Source organism: Octopus sinensis, linkage group LG6 (genome assembly GCF_006345805.1).
Source record: "Octopus sinensis linkage group LG6, ASM634580v1, whole genome shotgun sequence".
In the NCBI taxonomy this organism is placed as follows: domain Eukaryota; kingdom Metazoa; phylum Mollusca; class Cephalopoda; order Octopoda; family Octopodidae; genus Octopus; species Octopus sinensis.
This window is the reverse complement of record NC_043002.1, coordinates 44,778,028-44,804,527: the sequence shown is the minus strand read 5'-3', so window position 1 is coordinate 44,804,527 and position 26,500 is coordinate 44,778,028.

Genomic DNA, 26,500 nt, shown 5'->3' with positions numbered 1-26,500 from the left:
ATATGTGTATGTGTCTATGTATATATATATATATATATATATATATATATAGACACATACACATATGGTGTATATGTTGGTTGGAAAGGAGAAATAGACGCATAAGTACTGTAGTACGTATTAGCATTATACGTCATATATTCTCCGTGGATATTAGAAAACTATATGGAGTAGTTTGTACAATAAAATTTTGAGTAAGATTATTGTCAAATCATATATTTATATATGCATATATATATATATATAATATATATATATATATGTGTGTGTGTGTGTGTGTGTATGTATGTATGTATATATATATATATATATATATATATATATATTATATATATATATATATTATATATTATATATATATATATATATATAATATATATATATATATATATATAGGTACGATGAGAAAGTTATCGTCATTTTATTTTTTTAATTTGGCCCAGGCACAATGATTGTTTTGAATTTTGTCCACTACACAGTACAGTGTGTTCAGTTGGGCACCGTCAGTGAATAAAACACAACAATGACGTAATAAACTCTGCCAGAAATTTGGAAACGACATGCTATACTTCTTGGCATTCGAACAGAGAGCTCCAATGCGAACATTTCAGAGTGTTTCGGTGTAGATCTGAAGATAGAAGAATCTGAGGACATGTACCGAGAGTGAGAAAAACAAAGCATCCAGTCAACATCATGATGTTTGTAGTGAACACTAGTAATGGTGACGTTATGCCTACATTCATTTCCCCACATGGCCTCAGACTCAACACAGAGGACTACATCAAATGCCTGGAGGATATAGTGCCACCCTGGGTTTAGAGGGTGACTGCTGGAAGACCCTATATCTGTCAATAGGACTCTGCACCATGCCACATAAGCAGGAGAATCAAGTCATGGCTCTCAGATAATTTCTGCAACCACATCATCCTTAACATCTGACCACCTAACTCCCCAGATTTTAACCCATTTGATTATTATGTGTGGGGCGCAGTTGAACGAGAGACCACCGAAATTCATTGTAACATCATAGATGAGCTGATGGCAAGAATTATGGCGGCATTCACCAACTTAAACAAGATGACCGTCCAGAAGAGTTGCAGGAGATCGCGGAGTCCTCTGGCCCTCGTGGTTGAAGCCAATTGCATAAATGTACTCTTTAGTATTTCAAGACATTTTTATGTAATTTTGGTAAATATATTTCAAAGAATATGGAAAACATTTTACTTAATGTTTTTTTCTGAAATTTAATTATTTTTCTTCTACTCTTAGATGAAAATGTCTAAAAAGACAGGAATCTGGAATAAAATGTAATTCATGATAAATTTATTTTAGCATTTTCTACCTTGTCTTACTTTCCTTATACATATTAACTCGTGTGTCACTTTTCTACCTTCTACACACACACACACACATATGTATATATATATATATATATATATATATATATATATATATATATATATTATATATATATATATATAATATATAAAACTGAAAATGTGTCTGTCTGTCTGTCTGTGTGTTTCCCTAAAACTTGAGAACTACACAACCGATTTCATTCAAATTTTACACATGCCTTACTTAGGGTCCGGGTAGTGTTATTGGCAAAACATATTTTTAACTTTTTGCCTAGGGCGAGACCACAGCAATATCATATTTTCTCCACTACGATTCCCTAAAACTTGAGAACTACGCAACCAATTTCATTCAAATTTGACACATGCCTTACTTAGGGTCCATGTAGTTTCATGGGCAAAAAATGTTCAACTTCTTGCCTAGAGCGAGCCCATAGCAATATCATATCTTCTCCACTATTTCAGTATTACGTGTTAAAAGTGAAACAAAAACATTTCTCTGTTTTATGTCAGATGTTTTCACTTTAACGATAAGAATAATAATAACAATTCAATTATATGTAGTAAGTAATAATTAAAATCAAACTAAAGTATAATATAATCGTAACATAACAAAAGTAAAAATAGCAATTGGTATAAAATTGCATCAATGACTTGAACTTGAATAAGTGGTTTCACATGAATGGAAATAATTAAAAAAATAAAGTTAGCGTGCAGAAATGGAATAGTCCAGATGGAGCTGTGCTTTTACATTAGATTATCTGCTAATTAGCTAGCATTAATATCTTTATGAAGTTTGGCTGTATGTAATATCTGTTTTCTCGAACAGCCGCTCCTACAGAATACTGCTGTTGGTTTATTTCTTATACATAAAGGACTAAAGCTTCAACTGCTTACTGCTTTCTGACTCATCGTAAGGTTTGTCGTTATTATTATTACTGTTTAACTATTGTTATCACGTTTGTTGGTTCCTGGTAAAGGAAACATTGTTGTGTTGCATTTGTTAAATAATTTAAACTGTAACCCTCCCCCTTTGGGAGAAGGAGCTTTGGTTGTTTAAAAATTGAATTGGGGAAATTGACAATATTTTCACCGTTTACTCGGAAGCATTTTTGTTAGAATGCCTTCGATACAAGAAAGTCCAAAAAGGAATTTCGCTGCAGCCGTCGGCGGGCGCGAACTCATTGAAATTAAAACGGAAAAAATACGGATTGATCACCAACAAAGACGGTGAATCTAGGATAACACCATCAAACGAAATAAAAAATTAAATTAAAGAAAAGACTATTGTCTATAAAGTATACAATATAGAGGAGAAAAAAAAAGATTTGAACACCTGGAGGAAAGCACCATCGAAAAGTGTCTTGGTGCGACTATGAAAGATATCTAACTAGAGGCGGTAAATTCGCCACAATAGAAGCAAGGTTGGAGTCAACGGAGCGTGCAAAGGAGTACTCGACTCGAACCTTGCAAAGTGGAAATATGTTATTTTTACCTTTATATCTGGGACGTAGGACGTCCCGGATAAAAATTTAAAATATCACCCCTGAAGTAGAGGTAGGCTGGATTGTAGCCACACTTCTATACACGAGGGAGGACAAGATTCAATTGATCGAAATTGCAAAAGACGAGCCTACAATTCCAGTCTGTAATATATTTTGAGTATTGTTATCACTAGCGATATGAAGATATAACTTTGTATTTTGTATTTTATGTGTAGATGTATATATATAGAAGTACATGTAATATATACACATATATATATACCCATATATACATGCACTAGCACTATGACACGGCAACGACGGGTCATAATGCTAGTCTTCTATATATATATGTATGCATGTATGTATATATATGTATGTATGTATATATATATATATATATATAAATATATATATATACTTATATATATATATACACTTATATATAAGAGACGAAAATGTACGTACGCCGATATATATATAATACAAAATCGGACAAGAATGCAAAACATCAGTCGCAAAACTCAGTCGAGTTCCTGAGTATCTTTGCAATTTCGGCTGGTTATACACGAGATTGCTCCAATCTGGCCAGCCCGAAGGAAAAACTAAGCTAAAATCATTAGATTCCTTGGAAGAAAGCAGCGAATGTAAACGAAAACAAGGTCGTAAGAAAAATGGAGAATGTTTACAAAAATACAAATAACTGGGCATAACAACATATGTCTTTCGACTAAGGACAATTAAATTAAACTGGCGTGTGTAGAAATAAAGCCCTACGGCAGAGATACAAGATTTCACAGGCACAGGGAGAAAGACCTCTATATGACGAAAACTTTTCAAGTTTATTTAGCCGCAGAGATAAGTCTTTAATTATATGAATTATTTTTAAAAAATCACAATGTGTACTTATATATGTGTGTTATGTGTATGTGTGCATAAATATGCTTCTGAGTGTGTGTGTTTATATATATATATATATATATATATATATATATATATATATATATATATATATATAAATATATATATATATATATATATATATAAATGCTGTGTGAGTACATAGTACTAAAAAATCACTCTTTCAAAAACGGCTAAATCAAAAACAACATCTAGAAGACTTTCAATCAAAAAAAGTTGACAACATCCATATAACCATTCTTTAATGAATATAAAATAATAAAAAACAAGACCTGAAAAGACAATTATAATTTTTACTGAGGAATGTCAAAAACAACATCTGGTTTTACAATTAAAAACGTTGACTACTTCAAATACAAAACTTCCTTTTCTGCTTACCCAAAAGACCACTAATTATTGAATCCTAATTAAACAAATCTGACCACACTAATACAAAAACCACGGCTCTTTACCTCTCCCACATTAGAGAATACAAAAGAGTAAAGAAACAAGACCTGGAAATGCAATTATAATTTTTACTGAAGAAAGTAAAAAACAAAACAACATCTGGTTTTTCACTCTTAAAAACCTTGACCAATTCAAGTACAAAAATTGTTTTCTTCCCCATCCAAAATGGTCACTAAGTATTGAATTCTAAACAAACAACTCTGACCAAACCAATACAAAAACCACGCCTCTTTACCTCCCCTCCTTCTCAATTTTTTCTTCTTTCTTTTCCCTTGCTTGGCAAACCCCAACAATCTTTTATATATATATAAAAGGCCAAGAAATCTAACTTTATACCACTTTTTGATAAATCAGAAACGAAAGAAAGCGCTGCGGGGATATTCAAACCTCTTATAGGGATATTTATCCAAGATACACTGGTTTGATATATTACATAGAATATCGTAAGATACCAGACATGATTATTGAGTTAGAAAACAAAGAGATTTAATGGATACAAACTATATATTCTGTATATTCCGAAAGTATCCTAATTTAATCCTTTTTGTCCTCTGAAAACCCTGACGGTTTTCCTTATAAGGTATTTAAAATGCGAAAGTATATTTTTATATCTGCTTTGTAATTTTAATCTTATTTGAGAAATGAAACCGTTGTTGGTTAATGTTTATTAATTTATAAATTATTTTGTATCCATTAGATATCTTTGTTTTCTAACTCAGTAATATATATATATGGCCTACTCACTTAGCCAGCGTAGTGGCGTCATTCGAAGGCTAAAACAATGCGAACGCATTGTGACCAGCGATGTGTAACAGCATCTGATGGTCTGGTCGGTCACGTGATCACGTGATATATATATATATATATATATATATATATATATATATATATATATATATATGTATGTATATACTTCAAATTTCCAGAAAACAAAATACACACACACACAGACATATATGTACAAAATTTTCTCAGGGAGGGCTTCGAAACCTCGAAATACTAAAATACTAAAAATACTAGTTAAAAGGACAAATCATCGACTTGAACTATTTGTTTTAACTTGCCTTGTTTTGATTTTATCGTAAAAACTTTAAAAAAAATATTTATATATTTGTATATATTTGTACCCAAAAGTAGCCGGAAACGTTCTCTGTGGGACAAGCCCGTTGTAGTTCGGGCTTTCACCGCTAGATGACCTGGCGTCGTCCGGTGTGGTCGTACTGTCACGTCTTGCGTCCTTATTCTGCAGTGCTTCTCTCCTGTTCGTCGACTTTTGCAATGTCTGAAACGAAAGAATAGCGTGCTTCTGTGAAATTCTGTTTTCTACCGGGAAAATGGCAGCTGAAACAGATGTCATGCCTGAAACAGCTTACAAGGAGGCTGCCATGAGCAAGATACAAGTTTATGAGTGGTTTCGACGCTTTATGAATGGTCACTTGTCACTTGAAGACCAACCTCATTCAGGCGACCGTCGACCTCCCGAACGAATGAAAACGGTGTTCGGCCAGGCCTGAACACTCCTTCTTGGTTGGACTACTGTCCGTGCAACATCTATATTCCTTCCTATGCTTGTTAAATCTCATGCCTGCCGTAAGGCTTCATTTCCACACACGCCAACTTAATTTAATTCATCCTTAGTCGAAAGACACCCGTTGTTATGTCCTGTTATTTATATTTGTGTAACATTTCTGTTTTTTTTTTCGTCCTTGTTTCGTATACATTCGCTACTTTCTTCCAAGTAATGTAATGCTCTTAGCTTATTTTTCCTTGGGGCTGGCCAGATTGGACCAATCTCGAGTATAACCATCCGAAATTGCAAAGTTAATCTGGAACACGACTGAGGATGGAAAACTCCGAATGATCCGTCCTTGCTTTTCTTGTATCGTCTGTCTCGATATTTTGTTTTCCTTTTTTTGTTTCACCTAACTGTCTGGATGTTTTGCGTTCTTGTCCCATTTTTGTATATATATATAAAACTAGAGGGTAAGAATATTTCGATCCAACACTAGAAATATCAAAAGTTAGTTTCCTTCAATTCAGTTCCAGCACAATACCTATAAAGCGATAATTTTGAAGACACTTGTACGCATGATACCCTAAGGTCTAATCTGTTGTTAATCAGGTTGCTCTTGTCTTTATGCTTAAAAATCCCATGTTTCCTTAGAGCACAGCTCACACTCGTACCTACTATTTCTAAAGGCTGCGCTTTTTTTATTATTTCCCATTTAAGGCTAAACTCAATTCCGCTTACCTTCAGTTCCCAAATCTTAAAAGAGGAAAAATGATTATAAAAACATATTTTTGTATTTAGAAATGGTCATTTTGCCAGTTTAGTCAATAAAGACACACGCACTATATATTTGGTGTTACTTTGCTTCAGCGTTATTTTTTTTTACATTAATCTTAATCGTATTTCGTCACACTCCTGTGGCCTCATCAGCGGTCCTTTGCTTTCTTCTTTCTTATATATATAAAGTTACCAGTTATAGTTATGATTGTACATTTAGAAATTAAGTTCTGGGTGAGACATCGGTCTAATAACTGACATTGGGATCTAACTCTACAGTTGCAACTAGGAGAATTACTACTATTAATATTAGTATTATTGATATTCATATTGTTGTTATTATTATTATTATTATATTATTATTATATTATTATTATTATTATTATTATTATTATATTATTATTATATTATTATTATTATTATTATTATTACTATTATTATTATTACTATTATTATTATTATTATATTATTATTATTATTATTATTATTATTATTATTATTATTATAACATTTTGCTAATTTTATATTCTTCTTGTTTAAACTAGCTACGGTGGTCTCTCATATTGGGAAGAGTAGAATACAAGATTCTGCCTTACGTGAATAGATTATGTTATATATATATATATATATTATATATATATAGATATATATATATATATATATTATATATATATATATATATGGGAAGTAGGGAAGGTTTTTCTAAAATAGCCATAAATTTCGTATACATATATGCGCATATGTATACACATACACACACATATATATACATCTGTATACATATACATATACATATCTATGTATATATATATATATATATATAATATATATATATATATATATATATATATATATATATAATATATATATATATATATACATACATATGTATACACATGTATATATATATATATACATACATACATGTATGTATATACAAGTATATATATATACACTTATAAGTCTATACATGATAGACACACATACGGACGGACACACATATGTATGTATACATAATATATGCGCATGTGTATATGCGTGTATATACATATGCACATATGTAAATAAATAAATATATTTATTTCATACATACATACATGTGTGTTTGTGTGTGTGTGTGTGTGTGTGTATGCATACATACTTACATACATAAATACATCCTTGTCGCCAGTGACGAATGCTACAAATACTTCGGAATTGGTGAGAATATTGCACATGTTGATACTGCTGATACTGTGAGTAAAGCTAGATTGACAAGAGTATACTTAAGCGAATTTCAGAAGGTACGAAAAAAAATGAATTGCTTTTATTGATTAAATCCATATCGCACAATGTTTTCACAGTGTCAGTAGTAGTAGGAATATTTGGAGTGATCACTTGAAGAAATATTTAACTTTCATAAAAACTAGAAAGATATTGACAACAAATAACAACTACTGCATTACCAATTCGCTGTTAGACTCTATATAAGCTGGAGGAGTGAAGACAGGGACGTAAGATGGGTAGAGTCAGGCTTTGAGAGTCGCATCATGTCATTTAGACAATACCTACTGAACAGCTGAGTACATCATATCTATGCACAAAATATTGTCTCAAGCAGACTATTCCCAGCAGCATTATTAGCCCCTTGACAAGTAATGCATGTCACTGAAAATTGGGTCCCAAATCTTATAGAACTCTCAGAAACTTCCTTATTAGCCAATACTTGAAGACGACACTGTTCATGAGATTAGCCAAAGAACTCTTGAACAGGGTCTCCGTGTGTTCTATAGGCTTGGAAATGAAATATTCATCATACCAGCAGAAAGTTGTGTGCGTACATATCCCGCAAGCAAGAGAGTAACAAGAACATTGACAGAAATAGCTCCTGGATTTGCGATAAATATCTTACATTTCACCTAGAAGGCTACGCTTTTGCTATCGAGGAAAGCAGAGAGCTACAAATATTTCATGAACAAAGGAACTAAGAATGTCTCTACGTTGTGATGGAAAATATCGATTGTACCATACCAGTGTGGAAGATGTCACATATATTATCAGAAGCTGTTCAAACTATATCCGTATAACACTTCCTTTCCAAGTGACTGGACATTATTGCTAAAATTATGTACATGTCTATGCAGAAGAAGGATTGATTTGACGGTCATTTCAAACGCAAACTAGAGGCAGAATGTTCTCACAACTGAGAGCACTATCGTTGGAATTTCTGACATCCATTGTGCATATATATATATATATATATATTATATATATATATATGTAGCGTGCGTGTGTGTGTGTGTGTGTGAATATATACATATATATGCATACATAATACAAAACCTATGTTATATTAGCAAAAAATCTAATCATCCACCCGTAATTCTTAAGAACCTAGTTAGTTATGTAGGAAGGCGAATATCATCAATTTCTTCATATGAAACAGCATTTCAAAATGCTGCGCCGTATTACAATAATGCTTTAAGGAAAAGTGGATTCTCGGAAAAGATCCAGTATAGTCAAGCTAATTCTAACAATAATAGATCACGTAGAACTATAACTAGGAAAGTTTTGCGGTTTAACCCCGCATTTAATATTGCCGTAAACCTAATATAGATAGGGAATTCTTAGTTTCTAAATATTTTCAATCTAGCTATATTTTCTATAGAATTTTTAATAGGAGAACACTGAAGGTTAGCTATTCTTGTTTCAAAAACTTCGCCTCTTTTACTAAACAGCATCACACGAAAATTGTTGCAAACAACTACAGTGGCGAATCTAATCTGAGGAACCGCAACTTCAAAGATAAGACTTGCTGTCCGTTGGAAAGTAAATGTCTTGAAAAAGGAATTGTTTATAGAGCTAAAGTGCAATTAGATGGCTCACAAGAATATAAATATACACAGGAGCTTCGGAAAATTCATTCAGTATTCGATTCTATTCCCATCGAAATTCTTTCCGATATCCCAAGAATCGGACAGCAGCTAGTCTTGCAAAGCATGTCTTGGAATTGAAAGAGAATGACACTCGTCCTTTCAATGTGACCTGGGAAATTCTAGACAAAGCATCATCATACAGACATAGAGCTTATAAAAGACCTATGAAATGCAATCTTTGCCTATCAGAAAAGGTCTTCATCCTGTTCCAGGTTAAACATGCTTTGAACCAGGGATGCGAGCTCTTAAATTTCTGCACACCGTGAGGTTTAAAATATTAACAAATAAAATACCGTTTGGGTAAATTATCTTGACTGTCGCATATGAATTTGACTGTACACCTTATAGTTATTTTGTATTATAATGCTAGTGCATATTTCGACTTCACTTTTCAGAAAGCCTTCGACTGTTTTACAAATTTAAGCTTAAGCTTCGCCGAGGTTTATTTTTATTCTTCACTGACGCATTTAATTATGTTATATCAATTTATTGTACAATTTCTTTATTTTAACATTTTAATATTATATATACCAGACAGTATTCTAGGTATGAGTATATATGTATATTTATGTATGTGTGTACGTGTATATATATATATGTGTGTACGTGTGTGTGTATGTAAATATTTACATATATATGTGTATGTATATGTGTATATTCGTTTATATACATGTGGGTATGTATTTGCGTACATATTTATTTGTATATTTGTTTGTGTGTCTATATGTGTATGTATTTGTATGTATGTTTATATTTATGCAGATATACACGTAATTGTATGTGTGCGTTTTTATATGTATACATTCTATAAGCTAAAGGAAGTATCTAACCTTCGTTAGACACTTATTCTATGACTCAACATGGAAAGTGTCTTCGTCACTCCCGTTCTAGAAATAGCAGTCAAACTGCCACCTGGATTACAATTAACTGTTTAAAAAAGACATACGACAAGATAATGCAGGTTACTCTACTGCTCAAAATACAATACATGATAGTCATAACTTGATTATATTTGATCATTATCGTTTGCAGCCGACTTAAAAAAGTCTCACATAAAAGATATTGATGATGTATTTAATTTCTCTATATATTCCTTTATTGAGTATATACTGACTCTTCCTAATTCAGGAACGTATATCAATGTTTCAGAGAAGAATTACTTTAGTAATATATGAAGTATTGGACAGTTTAGAAGTTTCATTGCAGATTAATGTCTAATAATATAAGAAAAGGTGTAAAACCTTCACAAATTTCAAGATTACTTTACGTGAATTGCATTTCAGTTCTTTCATTGAGATGTAGATCCAGCAAAAATGGTTTTCAGAAACACGATCATCGTATATAGTAGTATGTTTCGATTATATTATTGAACTGGCGGAATCGTTAGCACGCCGGGCGAAATGCCTAGCGGTATTTCGTCTGCCGCTACGTTCTGAGTCCAAATTCCGCCGAGGTCGACTTTGCCTTTCATCTCTTCGGGGTCGATAAATTAAGTACCAGTTACGCACTGGGGACGATGTAATCGAATTAATCCGTTTGACCCCTCTGTGTTTAGCCACTTGTGGGTAGCAAAGAAATAGGTATTTCATCTGTCTTTACTTTCTGAGTTCAAATTCCGCCGAGGTCGCCTTTGCCTTTCATCCTTTCGGGGTTGATAACTTAAGTACCAGTTGCGTACTGCGGTCGATCTAATCGACTGACCCCCTCCCCCAAAATTTCGGGCCTTGTACCTTGAGTAGAAAAGATTATATTATTGAATTTTAGGTCCTCTTATCTATATCTATAAAACAGTCCTTGGACGAAAATTGTATGCACATTTTGCTTTGACGGTTAATGGCGGCCAAACCGAGGCTAGGATCGAGCTGAAAATTGGCAGGGATACTAAATGCGTGGTGAGGATGAGACCCGCGATAGTTAAAATCTGCAAGCTATAAAGATGTGGTTACTATGGCAAAATGAATGATTTTTTATCGATTCTAGGGGGCCCAGGGCTTCTCTAAGTTTGTGCGATTGGCTTTTAATGCCCAGCTGCATGCACTGCAGGCTGTTGTGCTTAATAAACATACATTTTGTTGCGAAATATCGGCTACTAGGAAACGATTCTTAATTGTGAAAAAACGATTGCTTTTTGCCCTCATTTACTTTTTAATCTTTTTATAAAAGTGAAAGGATTTCGTCTATTTATTTCTGCTGTCCAAGTATACGTGATGAATATCCAATACCAAACTATCTTAATCTACATAATGAAACTGCATTAAACATTGGCAAGCTTACCTTTACCTATTCTGAGTTACTTGAAAGGTGTTGTTGCCTTCCCTCTCTTCTGATTGTTGATACCTTTTTTTTTTACCTTTGATACCGTTGTTTCACTTTAAGGATGCTTCTTTACCCAGCCATTATGATATTTCGACTGCTGTTCATTGTTTTAAATAGGTTTTAGCATTGTCATTCTTGCATGTTTTAAACACTCACATATGATTCGTACCAAAGAATCAACATTTAAATAAGAGTTTTGCTTCCACTAGCGAAAGCTATACGTATCTTTCAGGAAGCTCCTTACCAATTTAAATTTATGCAGCATTCGCTGTTAATTTATGTGCACGCTATGTGGGGAGAATAAAGGGTCTTTTGTTAGCTTTTCTCTCCGAAAAAAATAGCTCCCTTTGCTGTTGAAAAAAATAAACTCGCAGAGGGGAAGTTTCAACACATTCCTTCAATTTCCTTACACCATTTATGTGGCTGTTTCTGACAAGAAATTTCGCTTTCATGTAAAACAACTATATTTTGTAGTCATTATCCATAATCTACTCCCAAAACACTTCAGTAGCTCTACTTTACATCGCTTGCAAATTTATATGTTCTATGATAATCAAAGTGCAACGACCTCCACAATAACCAGCTTTCAATTTGATTTTCCGTTCCTAGGTTAATCGGAAACAGATTGCCATGCTACACATAAACCTTCTCGGTAGTTCAATTATTTGGTGAAAAAAATACCATGAAAGCAACTTAAACCGCCCAAAGGACGGGTGAGTTTGCTAGTCTTAAATATATTTAGTTATGTTCGAGCGCGAATATCTTGCTAAGTGAGGTTGTATGATATTATAATTCCGTTTCACAATTTTCTTTCGAGTACGCCGAAATCCGGGGATTTCGATGCCAGCTGGAATCTACTTGCCAACACAAATGTTTCACTCTTTACATCTAAAACATTTTATACTATTTAGGTTACACTGCATGTTTCATATCTAAGTGTCTCTTACATGAGACTGAACAACAATGACGTGCAATTATGACTTCATGCTTCTCTCTCTCCGTTTTTTTTTTGCTGTGTCAGTAACACCTCACAAACTCCTCCAAACACTAGGAGTTACTCGACTATCTCATTTTCTGCGTCAATGGCATTATCACATCTCATCTCCTCTGATCTTCCCTCTATATGAATTTGTTTTCTCTGGTGGCTTCATTGTTCAAAATTCCTCGTAGGTTTTGAGAATAACATTAATAATTTTTGAAGAAGCTGTAACATACATAATTACTCACTACACACGAACACCACTCAAATAAAACTTACATTGCCAACATGGATCTCATTAGTCGAAGACAGAATTCAAAGGACGAGGGGACTACTTCTACTTCTGTGAATGACTTACAGAAAGATACGTTTAAAACTATGCAATAAATCAATGTTAATCTTGGAAATAAAAATTCATAACATGGATAAAGACAAAATGTGCTTCCACCACTAGGGAATCTAATGGCATGTAAGAATATCGAGAGAGATTGAGAGAGAGAGAGAGGAAGAGGGTAGGAAGAAAAGGTTTGGAGTGCCAAATTCGCTAAAGTCTGATGTGTTACAGCTTATAGCGCATACATCCAATGGTTATAAATGAAATTATATTGTAATGTAATAGACTGATTATGAAAACCAAAGCTCCAGCAGAGTAGATACTCATTTCTCCAAATCTCTATAAAATATGACAAAAGATTAGTATAAGACTTATAATACAGATATATGTATATGTATATGTATATGTATATGTATATATGTATATGTATATGTATATATATGTATATATATATATATATATATATATATATATATATAATATATATATATATATATATATATATATATATATATATATATATATATATATACACATTATAACATCTAATTGACTAACCATACATATGAAAGATTGCTGAAATAAAATTATTTTATTCATTTTCTTCCTGTTAGAGGTTGTAGCAATCATTTCTAAACTAAATTGATTTCAAGCTCTTCATGATGGTATTATTATTTATCTCTGGGATCACGCTATAATTCTAAGTATCTAGCAAAGTCTGTTCATTTCTGTATATTTCACTCTTAAAAATTTGGAAACTCTGTTCCTAATAACAGAGAATAAGTATTAAATTCTCTCATGTCTTCGCGTGAAATTAGTTATAAGCTATTACTGCGTAATCCGCTACTTGATTGTAGTATTCGTCGTCGTTATTTTCATTTTAATTACCTTTCCAAATCCTTGCGTAAGTCGTAAACATAAGAGATAATTCTGTGGTTTTGTGAATATGGAAGAAATCATTAATTCGTTCTTGTACGACTTCTAAGTAATTGCAATCTATAGGAATCTCACTAACTATTCGAAATTAGGTCGCCTAATTAGAATGGGTTCAATTCGTGCAGAATTCCTCTTAGCTTTAGAGACGTTAGATGTAACATTTAATGAATGAACACAAAGTACAATTCTCCTTCATTCCTGAAATAATTCAAATGAAATGGTATGGTTAATTTACGAAATCATCGAGAAAAAAAATAGATGTTCATGCATTTATATAAAATATCTATTGTGTATAATTGGTCTAGGTTACTGAAAATAGAACATTTTCAGCGTGGCAAAATCTATAATTCAAATCGCCTTTTATCATCAAGACGTTTTTCTCTTCACACTGGTTTCAAATGGGTTTTGAAGTGTTAAGTTATATCTGTTTAAAAGTCTGTCAAAACGAATTATATAAGTTTAACTGATCTATGAAAGTTATTTCGAAATGTTACATTCTGTTTTAGAACAACGCAAAATGAGAGAAGCAGTTTTTTTAAACCATAAGTATCTGAGTCATTAAATAGAGTATCCCTTCTCCAAACTGTCTATGACAGGAAGATCACAGATAAGATTACATCCCTCACCAAGCTACATCAGACAAAAGACTTGAACTAAAATAACAGCTGACACTTGTAAATGTTAGTGTTTTTGCATGACTTTAGATTAACTTTTACTGAAAGGACCTCTTCTCAAAAGTAATTTAGCTTTGAACTTACCCATCAGTTTACGACCGAGCTGCTTTGGACTATAATATCTAATGTGTCATTTTTCAATTTAAGACGGTCAACTGGAAGAGATTCGGGTGCAATTTCTAACAGGTCATCCGCTTATAAATAATGTATGTTGTTTATTGTTGTGACTAATCACATATCAAGATACTCTGAATGAATTTGATGGTATTTTATTTAAAACCTAATGCATATACATTTCTAATTATCTTTAGACATTTCTTCTAGCAACGCATCCATTGTGTTTATCTTGAAGTAAATTGACAATTGTCATTGTTGCTGAAAATATGACGCATGCAATGTCTTTTGTTTTCTTAATCAATCAACTATCTTCTTGTCTAAATTTCTATTCTCTTTTACGACATTTTTGACAAAACTGATATATTCTCTTATAATGTTTGTTACTAAAATGTACCATATGTTATTAATAATGTACTCTTCAGTTCTTGCTTAACTAATTCGTTAATTCGAAACCGAAATCCCTTTCTCTTTATGATTATTCACTTACATCCATGCCTTTCCTATATAGCACACCTAAATTACTTAGATAGGAACGGTCGAATGAAGCGTGCATCTAGTGTTCAGCTAGAAAGAGAACGAGTAACTACGCCTCAAAATCTGTGGCCTCGATGTAGCTATTACATCTAGATTTAGTGATTTCAGGGTTGTGAGCAGGTTACTTCCACGACATCTCCATAACATTTGTAAATGCGTCATGCTGCCTTGCGAAAGAGTGAAATAACACATCTACGTTCTTGTAAGTGTTGGAAATCTGCGGTTTTAATATTGTCCAGAGAGTGTTCGAAGTAACCCTAAAGTACTTTCTTTTCGCGATTCTTCCAAAAATCTCCAACATCGCATGAAATCCTTTTCAGGAGTTCTGAGTAGACTCTTAATATCGCTTGTATTTGTATCAGAAGTATGTCTGCTTTTTTCTACAGGAGGAATTCATTTCTATATATCCTATCTGTTTTTATGGCTTTGTGTTCGAATACACTTGACTTACTACCGCCAAACCAAGCAACATGAAATGAAAGTTGACTTTAGTGAATGTTGTTGTTCATGCCACTGTTGTATCTTTTGTTTCTGTGTCTTTCGCTGTTGTAATATTTCTAGTTATTGTTCTTGTTCTTGTTGTTGCTGTTGTTGTAGATCTTGTTCTCGTTGCTTTTTGCTTTTTTGCTATTATGGCTATTGTTATTGTCGCTATTATATTCGTTGCTTTTGTTGGTCATTTGATCGATTCGTTTCTTTTGTTGTGTCCTTTTTATCTGTGAAACAAACCCCTATCTATTTGAGCTTTGAAGATATGACTGGGTCTCTCGTCTCCTACCCTTCTTCAGTATTGACGAAGTATCTACTTTATACCATTTCCTTCAACTACTCTCCGCCATCTTCATTTTGAGGCATTGAAAGGTGCCAAGGTTACATCTTTGTATGTCTCAGCCTGTGTTTGCTTTTCACTGCTTCTGGTTGAGTAAATATTGCTTTGTTTAGGTGGGCATATCGCAGTAGTCGATATGCCCACCAGGGTAGTTACTGTTCTTGTAAATTCTGCTTATTAATGGAATATCGTTGATATTATTCTGGCTGCAGTGAATTTTGTTGTCGCTGTAGTTGAAGTGTCAGAAGTAAAGGGATACGTCGCTAAATTTCTTTTTCTCTGTTCTCCTCCAGGTGTAGTATCTGGACTTTCTTTCTACGGACACCTGTCGCATTTGCATCCCCTTCCCGAAACACAACCATTCGGGATTATTACTAAAATCATTAAGATGCAATAAATATCTAGAACTTCAAACGATGTTCTCATCTGATTTTGTTCATTGGCGGGTTTTCAGGTTTATCGTATTTATCTTTTCTTCAACCATTGCCTTCACTCTTGGTTTTTCTGGAGTAGTACGGCTGTCATAATCAGTTATATGATGCGTCGCATATCATTACTCATTCGTGAAAGGTAGTTTTAGAGGAGACATTGCATAACTTTTGTTCAACGTGATAAATTACTACCTTAGTCCCGTGTTTTCTCTTTCTCGCTACTGTTTGCTGAACTTTGAAAAAATGAAAATTTCGGCCCTGAAGACAAAAAAAAAGATGCTGAAATATATATATATATATATATAAATATAAATCAGAAATAAATAAATATATTTAATTATATATTGTATATTTATTGTTTACGTCATGTTTAATGCTAGATTGTAAGATTAAAGTTTAAAATTTCTTTTAACAGGTTTACATCAATAAGATGATTGATGTTTTTGATTTACATTAATATTGTTAAATTTTATTGAATTATTTGCAGTTAATATACATATATTTATTGTTTTATTATAATATATAAATTTATTTATGTTATTCTTTTGACCTGAAGAGTGGCTAAATATTTTAAAATTGCATTAATATTAAATTTTAATATTATCAATTTATATATTTATTCGTGAAACGCGCGTAGCCAATTTAATGTTTGAATTGTTATGAAAATTTTAGAATAATAATTATAAGATATTTAATTAATTTCTATGTGGTTATTATAGATAATATGTTTTCACTATTGATGGAATAAATAATAGCGGTTTGCTTATATATATAAAACTGAGAATGTGTGTGCGTGTGTCTGTATGTGTGCATCATTAAAACTCGAGAACTACCCAAAAGATTTCACACATGTCTTACTTAGAGCCCATACAGTGTCAGAGAGCCAAACAAACGTTCAACTTATTGCCTAAAGTTAGCCCGGAGTAATCTCTTATCTCTTACACTATTTCAGTATTACATATCAAAAGTGAAACAATAAAATCTCTGTATTAATGTTTTCCTAAAATTGCTGTTTCTTGTAAGATATCATCAGAAAAAGTAATTAAAATTCATTAAAATGACAGATCTATCGAACTTTAAAACAGGTCAAATTGATAGTGCTCGTATGGCAGGCGGTAGCATAACGAAAACAGGCGAAATATTTGGTATATGAAGACGTATTGGCTCGAATGTAATGACAGCCTTTGAGAAAGAGAGAAAAATCTCCTCGTCGAAACAAAACTCTGGAAGAAAAGCAAAACTTTCACTTAGAGACCGTCGAACTCTTACACGAATTGTTAGAAAGGATCACAAAAGTACAACTCCCAAAATTACTGCAGATCTTAAGGACAACCTCGAAAACCCAGTTTCCACAAAACCTATTTGCCGGGAAGAGCACAAAGCGTTTAGAGTGGAGTAAAAACCTACAGAATTGATCCGTAGAGCAGTGAAGAGTGTTATTTTCTCGGACGAGTCATCCTTTACCTTATTTCCGACCACCGGCTGAGTATACGAGTGGAGACAGACAAAAGAACCATTTGACCCACGCTGCTTTCTTCCAACTCTTAAACAATGAGGAGGATCTGTGATGATCTGGGGATGGGGGTAGGGGCTATATATTGGAAATCCACCAGTCCAATGTTTTCCCTTCATGGCAGGTTAATAGTCAAGACTATTTAAGCCTTTTATCGGATAAAATTCATCCTATGTTTGCGGAAATGTTTCCAGAGGGAAACGCAATCTTTCAGAATGATAATGCACCAAATCACACAGCTAAATTTGTTACTGAATGGCACGAGGTACATTCTAGTGAACGTGAACATCTTATCTGGCCATCACAGTCCCCGGATCTTGCTATTATTGAACGGTTATGGTGCATTAGTAGTCGATATCCTCCACCAACATCACTACAAGAACTGGAAACTGTTTTAGCTGAAGAATGGACAAAAATTCCTTTGGAAACATTGAACCTTTGTACGAATACATACCTCGAAAAATTCAAACTGTAATTACTGCAAAGGCGGTCCTATCCCATATCAAAATAAATGTGTTTGTAATTTTAAGGTGTTTTCATTATTTTGCCCTACCCTTGTTTATTATATATACTTAGTGAAACTATTAATACTGAAACTATTACATCACCTATATATATATATATATATATATATATATATATGGATGTAGATATAGATACATGTTTGTTCAGTACAGTTCAGCACTTCCACTCGGTGCCAAAATGTGATACACCAGAAATGAACTTGCACGCATCCAGAGCAGGACAGAGGACCAGGTAATGCACACTACACGCTTCCTAAAGATATTGAAAACCAACGGGTACCCTATATCCATTGTAAATCGGCTTAACTACCAAGACGACAAAGACGCCGAACACACAGAAAACCCAGCAACACATGCTTCCTTAAAATACTCCATTTTAGCGAGAGGATTACTACAGGCATCCGAAGAGCCACAAGAAGAGAAGGACTAGATATACAATTAGCCCAATCCGGCCCCTTTCTGAGAAGACACCTCGCAAAGAAACGAGTAATGGACAGCAATAAATCCGCACTAGCAAACTGCCCCATCTGTGACACAGATTTATGCCAATGGGTAAATGTTGTGTATAAAATACAAAGTAACAAGTGCAATAAGTTTTATGTGGGTAGCACAACAAGACCGTTACACATTCGTATCAAAAAACATCTGAACATGAGAGCCTCCTCATTCAGATGTAGCAAGTCATAAAAGACGGCAATATGACGTAGTGGTCGTTTGCCCGAACAAGCATAATTTTTGATATCCCATTGGTTAAAATTACTGCCAATATATAAATTCTAAACTTTCGTCACAGAGAATTCTTTCACGAAATATGGTTCTTAGAATTCAGGTATGGCCATTATAAAAACCCTGATTTTTGAGAAATTACTCAGTGTTTGTAGGATTGTTACTAAACTCCACGACACTATATATATATACATATATATATATATATATATAGAAAGAATAAAGCTTAGAAAGAATAAATTCTGGAGTAGATTTTTTCGACTAAAGGTGGTGCTCCAGCATGGCTGCAGTTAGATGACCGGAATAAATAAAACGATAAAAATTATGCCATTTTAATTCCAAGCAACGCCAGATACTTTATCATGGCCCATATTGAAGTCGGGGCTTCCCTACCAAGATCAACGCTCAACCTGCAAGCTTTGCCTGAAAGTTGCGTTTCACATATTAGAGCACAACACTTCAACACTGCTAAATAAATATAACGATGCACTAAGCACATGCAAATATCACCTTTTTCACAGTTTTAAATTCTACCACAAACCCAAATGCATAAACGACCATTCAATATATTTCCACAATACCCCTTAGGTAATCCCTAATAACCTTATACATCTACATTTTAACTCCTAATCCCTCAAATTCCTCTTTCATTCTTGAATATCACAATCATTTAATTTTATTAGTATATATATATATATATATATATATACACGTACGTTTGTAAGTATGTATGCGTGGTATAGGTACAGGCCTGCACAAATGTAATAACACATACAGATACACGTATATACGAGTGTGTATATACATATACGTATGAGTACGTGTCGTATGTTTAAGTGTACATGTGTACCTATGTGTATACGTTATGTATGTGTATATATGTATATATATATATATATATATATATATATATATATATATATATATATATATACATGCATGTGCGTATGTATATGTTCATACGCATATATGTGCATATCTGCATACGTATGTGGGTGTGTATGTATGTATACATGTATATGTGTATATGTATATACGTACGTATATATGTTTATGCGTGTATATACGCGTGTATGTATGCATATATAAGCATGCAAGTGGGTACATGGGAACATATATGATTATAGGTATGGATATTTTATATAAGCACGGATTTATATATTAGTATGTGTGGATATTGATATATTTACACATACCTGCCTCTCCGTGTGTACGTGTATATGCGTATGTGCGTGTGTATATGTGTACATTCACATACATTTATACACATGTGCGAGGCTGCATGCATGCTTCTATGTATGCAAGAATTTTTATATATACAAAAATGAGCGTGTATATACGTGAATTCATGTAATATACAAGATTTTTGAATGCGTATATATATGTCGATGTGTGTAAATGTGTATATACATGTTTGAATATATACATGCTTATGCATCTTCTGCTACTACTCACTGGCCTGTCTTTTAAGCAACCTAACCTATATTCCCAAATTATTTATTCCACCATTTTACTACCCCTACTGCACCTCTCTCTACCCTTTACTTAGGCTCTGTCACAACATACCTCACACTCTTTTACTCTTTACCCTCTCATCTCTTACCCTCTCTCACCCTCACCCCACTCTTCCTTCTATCAATTTATCCGGAGTGACCACTAGCCAGTAGACTTTCTCACTCTTGATTTCTCTTATCTCTCTCCCTTTTATTTTATTTTCTCTCTCTTCCCCCTTTTGATTTGAACTCACAAATACATTCCCAACTTTTAACTCACTTCAAAAAAAAAAAAAAAAAACTCTCGATCGAATAACACCATTTACAAGACTATACGCTTGAAATGACCAATTATAAATACCATTGGAACTCACACACAAGCTACAGGTAACTTATATGTACATACCATTCTGCTTAAATAATGGAAGTGTAGATACAATATCCTTACGTATCTTACGTCTGTTTTCATTCCTCCACTTCACTCTGTATTTCATATCTTCTCTATAATAACTATTGCTTAACCATTTTCTCGCACCGTCTCTGATGAAGGGATATATAAAATATCCCGGAAACAACTGTAAGACCTCTTTATAAATGTTCTACAATCTTTCACAGCCTTGGATTTTTTTAATCTCATTCTGTTTATTTAATACATACACACACACACACACACACAGACAGACACACACACGCACACCCACCCACACACACATATATATATATATATGTATGCATAATTATTATTAAAATTATAATTTAGAGTATCTAAGAGACACCACCACGCTGGAAATAGCAGCCAAAACTTAACTCTAAAAGCATATTAACTGTTCATACAGCACCAGGAGAGAAGACAGAGATAGAAAATAAACTAGCAAAAAAAAAAAAAATACTGCATAATTTCAGATCCCGGATTTCTGGCTCTGCATAAGAAATGCTCTGCTTTCATCAGTGGAATATACTCAGATAGCACATAAATGCAAATATATATATACAACATACGAATACTTTTAGAGTTAAGTTTTGGCTGCTATTTCCAGCGTGTTGGTATCTCTTAGATGGCCTAAATTATAATTTTAATAATAATTATTATCTTTGAAGTTTTTTATTCCCATGCTGGCCACCTGATAAGATCGGTATTTAAATAACGATCTTATTCGTATTTATATAAATATATATATATCTTTATATATATAAATTTTCATAAATGCATGTGTATTTACACATGTACACACATACGCATAGGCACATACAACGCACACACATGTGTGTGCATGTATATATATGTATGCATATATATATATATGTTTATATATATAAGTGTTCATATATGTATACACACATATGCACACGCATATATAACGCACACACGTACATATATATATATATATATACTTTTCTTCTTGATGCTGTTGTTCGTGTCGTCTTTACTTGCTTAAGTTGTTTTTTCAGTGCCACACGTTTCATCTTTCTAGGCAATTCTCTTCGGAATCTTTTGACCAATTTCATGAGAAAACCCTTGAGATTTTAAAATTTCATTTTGTTTTGTTCTTATTTTAAGAAAACGAGTAATTTTTTTCAGATCGACTTCTTAAAAAATTTTTTTTCTTCCGTTCTTATTTTAAGAAAACAAGCAACTGTTTTCAGATCAATTTTTAAACACTATTTCCTGAACCTGAGTGTATCATTAAAAAATGTGGAACCGGCATTACCATTCATCGTCCTCTTTTAGCCACCGTGTTATGCTTTAACACCACTTTCTTTGAAACATTCTACTGCCCCTAGGGTGGGTTACCGCCCGCTTTGGGAGCCACTGTGCTAAATTAACCTTACAGTTGTGTACAAGGACAACTGTGAAGCTGAGGAACTGCGAACGAGTAGCTGCCTCTCTGTAGCGTAGTTGAAACCTTCCTTTTTATTAACATTGATTATTTTTTTTCGCTTCATTCATTTGAGTGCAGCCATGATGGAGCACCGCCTTTAGTGGAACAAATCGACACCAGGACTTATTCTTTGTAAACCGAGTACTTATTCTATCGGAATCTTTTGCTGAACCGCTAAGTTACGGGGACATGAACACACCATCATGGTTTGTCAAGCAATGGTGGACACACACACTCACACGCACACACATACAGTTATATGCATATATAGATATACGACGGGCTTCTTCCATTTTCCGTCTACCAAATCCACTCACAAGGCTTTGGTCGGTCCGAAGCTATAGTTGAAGATACTTGGCCAAGTTGCCACACGGTGGGACTGAACCCGGAACCATATGGTTGGGAAGCAATCTTCTTACTACACACCCACGCCTCTGATAGTTTTGGGTACCATTTTGAGAATCTTATTTCTAGTGAGTTTCCCCTTATCTCTTTGTTCTATTAGATCTTCAAGTATGAAATCTGTAGTAAGGTATATGGTAAACTTTGACAGCTTCTCATTTTGCGCTATTATTTATATTTTGGCGATCTTTATTTTTTGTTAGAAAGCTGACACATCTATCTATTCTAACTCATTTTGCGCTTTATAGAGTGTTTATAAACCGATTTTTGCTATTTTTGTTTAGAGATGGATAAGTTGCAAATCAATACAGTTTTGAAATATGAGTTCTTTCTTGGAAATGCAGCATCACAGACAGCTCGGAATATGAATGGAGTAATGTTATTACACAGCAGACAGTATCAAATTGGTTTGCAAAATTTCGTTCTGGTAGCTTTGACCTCACAAATGAGCAACGTGCTCGACCAGAAACAAAGGTGGATAATGACGAACTGAAAGCCATCGTCGAGTCAGATCTATCTCAAAGTGCCCTTGAATTATTGTTGTTATTTGGTGTTAGCAAGCAAACAATATTGACTCACCTAGTTCAAATCGGTAAAGTGAAAAATTTGGATAAGTGGGTTCCACATGAACTCAATGAAAATCAGAAACAGCAACGTTTGGAAGCCTGCGTTATATTACTTTCTCGTCATAAAAATGAATCATTTTTGAATCGAATTGTAACATGTGATGAGAAATGGATCCAATACAACAACCATAAACGCTCAACACAATGGTTGGACAAAGACGAGCCACCAAAACACAGTCCAAATAGCAAAATTCCTCAAAAGAAGCTGATGGTGTGTGTTTGGTGGTCTGGCGCAGGTGTGTTCCATTATGATTTCATTAAACCTGACTCATCAATCACAGCCGAAGTATGCTACAGCCAACCGGACCAAATGATCTAGAAACTTACAAAAAAAACACAAAAAAAACAGCCTAGATTAGTCATCAGATCCACTCTTATTTTATTGCAAGACAACGTCAGATCACACATTGCAAAAATGATATTGGCGAAACTACAGGAGTTGGAGTTGGAAGTTCTCCATCATCCACCACATTCACCTGATCTTGCCCCCACTGAGAATCACTTCTTTCAGAATTTGGATAACTTTTTGATAGAAAAAATTCAATTCCGACAATGCTGTAAAACAGGCCTTCCAAGATTTTACTGACTCTAGATTGCCAGACTTCTACAGTTCCAAGCTGGAAAAGCTACCGCTGAAATGGCAAAAGTGTATTGACAATATGGGTGCATACTTTGATAAATAAAACTATTACATGCATTTATAAAACATAAGCAAACTTTTTCTTTTCTACAAATTTCATACTTGACGACCTAATATTTTTTCCTAATCGACGCAAAGCGGTATTTTGTAAGGATCGACTCGGGTTACTGACATCTCTTTTGTGCTATTGGTGTGTGTGTGTGTGTGTGTGTATTTACACTAATATTGTCTAGGACAAGTGACTTTGATCTCACAGCTATAACCACACCTGCTGTAGCTATAGATATAGAGAGTATGATAACTTGAGGAGATTAATTGTAAAGACTTTAACTCAAAATTTTATGCAACAAAAAAACACAAGAAAAAAAAACAGATGGTATAAAAATAATCTTGTTGCTGAAAAATGAAGCTAGTAAATGGATATATCTACGAAATGTTTTGGATTTTGGGATTCTTTTCGTAGAGTTACATTTGTTTGCCTTAGTATAATACGAACTGAAGCATCACCATTGTCGCAAAAATGAAATTTTTCAGATGAACACGTATAAAAAATTCCAAGAATTGTCAGTAATTTTAACTTGTCTGGATTGACAGTATATATACTCTTTTCTTGTACCATTTCCTTCGCACAACTTTACTGAGAAATCTATGAGTAGGGCACTCTCTTGAGACAGCTTCTACAAGATTACCTATCTGTACAGTTATTGAGAATTCGTAATATATCGTTCTATTGTTTCAGGATTCTGTGATTTTATGTTCATAACTGTTTCTTTATTTCAACATCAGTAGAGTCGGCAGCGTGTGAATGAATGTCGACATATTTGGATATTTCTTCATATCTTTTTTTTACGTGAATTTGATCTTGCAACATTTGCAAAAGTTTATGACCTGATCGACTCACAGATTTATGTACAAATATGCGTATGTATGTATAGGTATACGCAACATACTCACACATATATGAGCTTATATATCTGTATGTATGTATATATGAATGTGTGTTTATATGTGTGTATCTGTGTCATCGTGTATGTTTATTACTAAAAACATGCTATGAGTAACCTACTGCACCCGTTGTAGAAAGTATCTGAAATAGAATATAAATATATAGTCAGACCGTGCCCTGTGGTGCTACAGCTTTTGTTGTCTTTAGTTTTGCTGTTGTCACTCAGGTAACTGACACCAGTAATACAGATACTAACTTTCCACGTCTGACCTCCCTCAAATTATCTTATTTTCCTTGCTTATGGAACACAGAATATATAATTTTCTTCTTGCTTGTGATGATGTGGTACTTTCTTTAGAAATTTCAATAAACAGAAAGCTACCAACAAGGCAAAACTCTAAAATTGCTATGCTTAGATATTTTTTACAGTTGTTATCCTGGCGTGTATTTTTACAGAGTGAGAAGACAAAAGAAAAAAAGGAATTTTGCCATTCCTTGCAGGAGAGAAAAAACATAATTTTGCGTTTGAAAGTGGTTACAGTAAAAATCAGCAACACTCCTATTTGCTTTACATATATATATATATTTGCTTTATATATATATATATATATATATATATATATATATATAATATATATATATATATATATATACATATATATATATATATATATATATATATATACATTATATTATATATATATATTATATTATATATATATATATATATATATATATATATATATATAATATATATATATATATTATATATATTATATATATATTATATATATATATATATATAATATATATATATATATATATATATATATACATATATTTATATATAATCAAAATAAGCAACAGGATATGAAGTAGTGATTCATTACAACCGTTTCAGGCAGCTCCATTTAAATGAACATTGCAATCATTACATCGATTTAAATGTAGTGCCATCTTCAGCTGCATTGATAAATAAATAGAATTTTAACTAATCGGACACATTAATATAATTTGTCTCAAATATTTTAACAGACCAAGAAGATGGAAGCAATTCATTTTGTCGCTATTGTAGCTCAGAATAGACTACACTTCCAAGAATCGCATGAAACCTATTGGTGTCATAGAGTTGTAAATGATTATAATTCATTTCTAATTCATTTATGTCTTTATCAACTAATAAATCTAAGA